We start from the raw sequence: 6,688 nt of genomic DNA, 5'->3' as shown, positions 1-6,688 counted from the left end.
TACAGGGTACGGGAGACATGGTGGCGGGTACAGTGTTATCGGTACAGGGTACGGGAGACATGGTGTCGGGTACAGTGTTATCGGTAGAGGGTACGGGATACATGGTGGCGGGTACAGTGTTATCGGTACAGGGTACGGGAGACATGGTGTTAAATAATAAACGGGAAGCGGGACAAGGCCAGGAGATACAAACCAATTTGATTCACTACCTATGTTTTGTATCTGACCATAGTACATTTGATGGTACAACAAATAGGTATTTTACCTTAATTTTTAAAACTTAAAATAAATTAATAATGCGATCCAGTAACGTAAAACATAAGTTTTGATATTTTTGTTTTGTTTTAGGTCAATGCTTCATATCATATAATTCCACGTGACAAACAGTTGGAACGACAAAGATTTCACATCAGCGAAGGTCATATGCTTAATGATGTAGATATTTTCATAATCAACTCGTCTTCCATGTAATAACATTGAAATAAAACAGAGCAGATAAAACTAAAACATCGTTATTGTTAGCACAGCATACTTATTGTTTTAGTTCATTCTACCGATATTTTTTTAATAATATTTTAAAGCCTTTCGGTTTTTAAATTTCCAAATCCCATATGGGTATGTTTTCATGTAATTTCACCCAACTGACAACGATTTAGTAGCGACGTGGTGTTTCTATTGTTTCGATTGCTGTTGTGCCACTGGGGTAAAATGATGGTCCCATGTTTCATCCATAGAGACAAGTGGCCGGGCCTTCCTCAAAAAATGATGAGCACGTGATAATTATCGCCTGATGTGCTTCTGATCAACTGTCGGAATGATTGGTAACCATTGGGTCGAAAGTTTCTTTTCATTTCAAGATCTAGGTCCAAATTGAGTGTACTCTTTTCTATTGGCTACATATCTTTCTGTTACACGTCTGTCAGTCATAACAAGATTATGAACTTTATTGGCCATTTCTCAGGTTGCAACATTGAGAAACCTTCCAGGACATCAGCAAGGCTAGGTCTGCCGCGTTTAAATTCTGCACCCTCCGTTTCACTGTAGCATATAAAGGGGCATCATTCCTTGGTGTTGCTACCATATCATTATAAATATTCTGAGGTGTTAAACCTTCCCATGCAAATATAGAATCACTGCTCTTTCACCGATTGTTTTCCCCATTTTGAAGAAGCCGCAAGTCTTGTTTACTTTAGATTGATACCTCTTCGATATAAACTAACCAAACGAGACCAGTCCATTGGTACATAGCCTTATATTGTCAGCGAATAGAAGGACTTAAAATAACATCCTTGACAACCTCCTTTAATACGAGGCTCACAATATATCAATCATCCCTCGTATAGCCTGTATTTCTTCAAGTACTAAGAACCTTGAGGCAATGCGCGACATCGAACATGCAATTAAGGCTGGGCTACAACACAATATATTGATAACAGTTAGCAATACCCACAAAACAATAGGTCGGTATGGTACGAACACATGCTAACAATAAACCAGTAAACAAAATGATATTTCTATTGTAAAATGAAATAATTCGGTGTGGTGAGGCTGCTTTTAATAGGAAAGATAGTTTTAGAAAAAAAGATTAATACACACATCCTGGTTCCATATACATTCAGTATAATACCTCGACCATATAAAATAGTGATGGTGAAGAGATAGCTCACTCAACTAAAGGACCAAGTGTAAGACAGTTCATTAGGATGAAAAATGTTTAAGAAACACGTGACGATCTGAAATTTAGACAGAACCGTAACTATCCACAGGGACGTATGCTCAAGTAACATGTCAAAATTTGCATAGTTCCAATAACGACATCAGAATGAATGAAAGTCGTAAGGAAAAATAAGGTCAATACCATAGTTAAATCATGCCATACTTAGGAAGTAGAGTTCTTTAGTCTTACCTGCAGAGAAGTGATATTCAGTGATTATTTATATCTGGGTTACATCGAGGTGGCTATTACAGCCTAAGAATCAGTAATATTTATAATCATATAACTTATGTAGTCTTAGCATGCATTCTGTATTTATACACATATATTATTCATTACACTTTGACAATTTTACCATTCTTAAAGCATGAAAAATATGAGTATTTATTAACATCATGATAATGTTACAGCGATTGATCCTACTCAACAACAAACTTTGATCAGGTCATATCTTTGATGTTGAATTTCATATTCTTTTGATACATCCTAGCCACGAGAGGATAAGTAAATAAGTAAATAACGTGACTGCCACGAAAATATGTCTTGAGTGTACCATTCCCTTTTTATATATATCATACTTACATAAAAGGATAAATGGTTATCACATATATATACCAAGGTTATATGTCTGAATTTATCCACAACAGGTATGTCGGTTATCAGACAAGAGTAGATAGTCCCACTTAACATTGTCAGATACGTACCTAAATTGATGAGTCACAAAAATGATATCTAAATGGTACAAAGATCAAAATTCAGGTCAACATCCCAGTAGTGTATACACCGATTAATACTTCCCTTTTTATATATATCGTACTTTCATAAGGGGTTATCACATACATATACAAAATATATATGTCTGAATTTATCCACAAGAGGTATGTCGGTTATCAGACAAGAGAAGATAGTCCCACTAAACCTTAGAAACTATCAGATACGTACTTAAATTGCTAAGTCACAAAAATGTTATCTAAATGGTACAAAGATCAAAATCCAGGTCAACATCCCAGTAGTGAATGTAACGATTATTGAAAAGACTATCATCTCAGGGCTGGAATCTCAAATATGTTCGAATATTTTCCAACTAATCGGATAAACTAAAACATGGTCAAGCCAAAAAAAAAGTCTCCTTTTATACTCTACACCGAAAAGCTTTTCAACAACTGTGTCCTTTATAATTATTGTGGTAGTCAATAGGTTTAACGTAACAAGGGACGAAACCCGTACTACATTCATAACAAGGAACGGCGTATCATCATCCCGCCGACAACAGACAAATTGTTTGATTGATTTTCTGTATTCATTGTTAAGAACGCACGTAACAGGTTGACGATAGAAAGGATTTGTTTTATTGTGTTGCTGTTTTCCTGTTCAGACACAAACGTCGCTATACTTTTCTGATATATTACTGCAAATCTCGGCTTGCTATTGGATGTCGGAAATGTCACGTTGCTAGGTATTGTCGGACAATCGAATAAAGAGGAGAAGGATGAGGAAAAGGAGGAAGAGGAGAAGGAGGAGGAGGGGCTGGATTATTAAAATATTCCATGAAATAATCATCTGGTGGTCCCTAAACCAATTCTCGCTTGGCTGCACTTACGATCTCACCAGAGTCATTAATTTGTACCTTAAACATCACACGTGTACCAATAGGGCGAAATGGTCCAGTAATGTTGCCTTTTACCATTTGTACCTTAAACATCACATGTGTACCAATAGGGCGAAATGTTCCAGTGATGTTGCCTTTTACCATTTGTACCTTAAACCTCACATGTGTACCAATAGGGCGAAATGGTCCAGTCATTTTGCCTTTTACCATTTGTACCTTAAACATCACATGTGTACCAATAGGGCGAAATGTTCCAGTAATGTTGCCTTTTACCATTTGTACCTTAAACATCACATGTGTACCAATAGGGCGAAATGGTCCAGTGATGTTGCCTTTTACCATTTGTACCTTACACATCACATGTGTACCAATAGGGCGAAATGTTCCAGTAATGTTGCCCTTTACCATTTGTACCTTAAACAGCACATGTGTACCAATAGCGCGAAATGGTCCAGTAATGTTGCCTTTTACCATTTGTACCTTAAACATCACATGTGTACCAATAGGGCGAAATGGTCCAGTGATGTTGCCTTTTACCATTTGTATCAACAGTAACTGAGTTCCCTATTTCAAACGTCAAGGATAAACATTGATTGAGATTAAATTATCTGCTGACCATGACATATGCTATTGTCAAAAAAAATGGAATGATACATCCATATAGATTGGGTAAAAACTTCTTGGCTGAATAACACTTAAAAAAACAATAGGGACTGAAAGTTTGGAACGATAAGGAACTCGGTCGAACTAAAAGCAAAGTGCATCATGTCGTGTTAACTAATTAACTATTTCTGGCTTGGAGATTAGATCTCTGTTTCTATGTTATATATGGTAAATTAATCTATAAACAACACCCACTATTAAACTGTGTAAATAATGTATACTGAACGGAGCTCTGCACAGTAACCATAGACACTTGGGGATCGTTTCACAAAGCTTCGTTACTTACGAACGTTCGTTAATATTTACGAAAAAGTTACGCAAAACTTAAGAAATTCGTAAGTGCCTTTATCAAAGGTGTTCGTCACTTTTCGTATCTTACGTCAAAATCGTACGTTCTTCCGGTAAAAATATACCACTCTCTAACTTGAAGGTAAAAAAGACGATACTTTTGAGGTGAACATTTTACGCCGGTCCTATTCCCGAGTCGTGTACACAGACGATGAACTTTATTTTGTTCTCTCAAAACAACCGTATTGTTGATAGAAGATTAAATTTTCTATAAAAATCCAATTTCATATTGTTTATCATGCGGAAAAACAAACAGCAACAAAGCAATTTTCACAGATTTTGCTCAATGCCCATACATATACATAGTGTTCTTAAAATACACTAACTGTTGGCACAGTCTGCGAATATACTTATAATTAATTTCATGATAATGTGTATTTTGCCGGCATCCCTCCTCGACATTCAAAATCCAGTTTCCACCTCGAAACAATCGCTCACAAGGAGAAGTAGTTCTCTTATGCTAATATGTAATTGAGTACGACGTCATTTTCTGATCAAAAGGGTTTGCTTCCGCACAATTTTAATTTTTTTTTTTTTGGAAGTTACGACAGGGTGGATATGTAAGTTACGAAGCTTTGTGAAACGATACCCTGGACGTTACCTAGGGTTTCCTTCATGTTTGTGATGAAGCTGGAATTCATTATTTTCTTACGAATATAGGCATAGGACAGTAGGTACGGATTTCTGTTTCACACAGTAGATGAAATAATACTAAAGGCGGTTTGGACTATTTCCGTAGAAGAAATTGTTATTTTAACGCGTTGTATCGCGAATTTGACGCGTTATTACACGAAACTAATGCAATATTACGAGAAACCGACGTGTTATATCGTAAACTAACAGCGAACGAAAGCGTGGAATGATAAGGAACGCGATCTAACTTACGACAATGTACACCATACTGTGCTTACTCGTTAACTATTCTGGATGGAAGATTAAATCTCTGAGTTATATATGGTAAATGTACTTAACAGTATGTGAATAAAATCTATACACAACTCCAATTATTTAAAACAGTGTAAATAATGTATGCATACACAGCCCTGTACCGTAACCATAGACACCTGGACGTTATCACATGTACCTAAGGTTTTCTTCGTGTTTGTGACATATACCACAGATTCCACACCGTTACCATAGACAACGGACGTTACTATAATGGATGTCGTAGTGTTGGTGACGTTATGGACATTTCTATTGAGAGGTAAGGCGATTGATAAAGTTAATCAATATATGTTAAGATTTAGTAAATTACACTCTCTTCTAAACAAGCTGAAATTACCAAAACTAATTGATTTAACTATGAAAATAAAATTTCTAATTGATATCATATGCGTACACATTACGTCTGATTTGATTTGGCAATGCATTCATATAAAATAATTTCAAAAATAAATGTGATTTGAAGGACTTTATATTTCATTAAGCGAATGTTTTATTACGTCATATTGTTGTTGTAGCTATGATGCTGTTAACATTTCCAGTATTGTCTTGTTTATGGTATGGATTGAATACACTTGTATTGGAATAAGGGAAAGTTTAAAATAACAGTTCATCATCCAAATAACTACTGTCAACTGGAAGAGGTTGTTGGTATCGGAAAACATATCATATTTTTGCATTCATATTTATAACCGTCATAGCCGTTAATTTATTTGCTAAAATAAACGTATGCTCTGAGAATTACAGTGTTTATAATACTAGTGAGGACATTACGGCAACTGAGCTATTGTTGATATCACATCTAAATGGCCGAAAAAGAAATAGTCCATTTTGAGATTTATATTTTGTTGAATTGATAAGTTTGATAATCTGTGTAAATTACAAAGGGAATGCCTCTCCTCACGGAGCTGCTGACCAAGAAAACATGAATTGGACAACTGCTGGAACAATACTGTGAGGAAAGGAATGGTCATCTGATCGTTCTAGATAGTCAGGTTCCATCTTATGTTTGGTATTTCGTAAGTGTTACTTAGGTTACTGTATTGGTTAAATAGATATCTAACTATTTGAAGGAGAAATGCCCAAGAAGAGTGAATATGGGGATTTCGTTCTACGTGTATTGTACTGGTGATGGTAGAATGACGGTATATGGATCATTTACATGAATCTGTGGAGGGACATGAGACGATGTCTGGTGAGTCTGTTGTAGGACAGGAGACGATGTCTGGTGAGTCTGTGGTGGGACAGGAGACGATGTCTAGTGAGTCTGTGGTAGGACAGGAGACGATATCTGGTGAGTCTGTGGTGGGACAGGAGACGATGTCTGGTGAGTCTGTGGTGGGACAGGAGACGATGTCTAGTGAGTCTGTGGTAGGACAGGAGACGATATCTGGTGAGTCTGTGGTGGGACA

The 6,688-nt window shown here is 36.4% G+C and overlaps 1 protein-coding gene across 1 annotated transcript in view; it reads left to right on the top strand.

The window, feature by feature from the left end:
• Positions 1-6,688, top strand: part of LOC117315980 (E3 ubiquitin/ISG15 ligase TRIM25-like) — a 187,139-nt gene that overhangs the window by 75,215 nt on the left and 105,236 nt on the right. The window lies entirely within an intron of this gene.

The sequence above is a fragment of the Pecten maximus genome, chromosome 17 (genome assembly GCF_902652985.1).
Source record: "Pecten maximus chromosome 17, xPecMax1.1, whole genome shotgun sequence".
NCBI classification, from domain to species: domain Eukaryota; kingdom Metazoa; phylum Mollusca; class Bivalvia; order Pectinida; family Pectinidae; genus Pecten; species Pecten maximus.
This window is presented reverse-complemented; position numbering and strand designations above follow the sequence as displayed.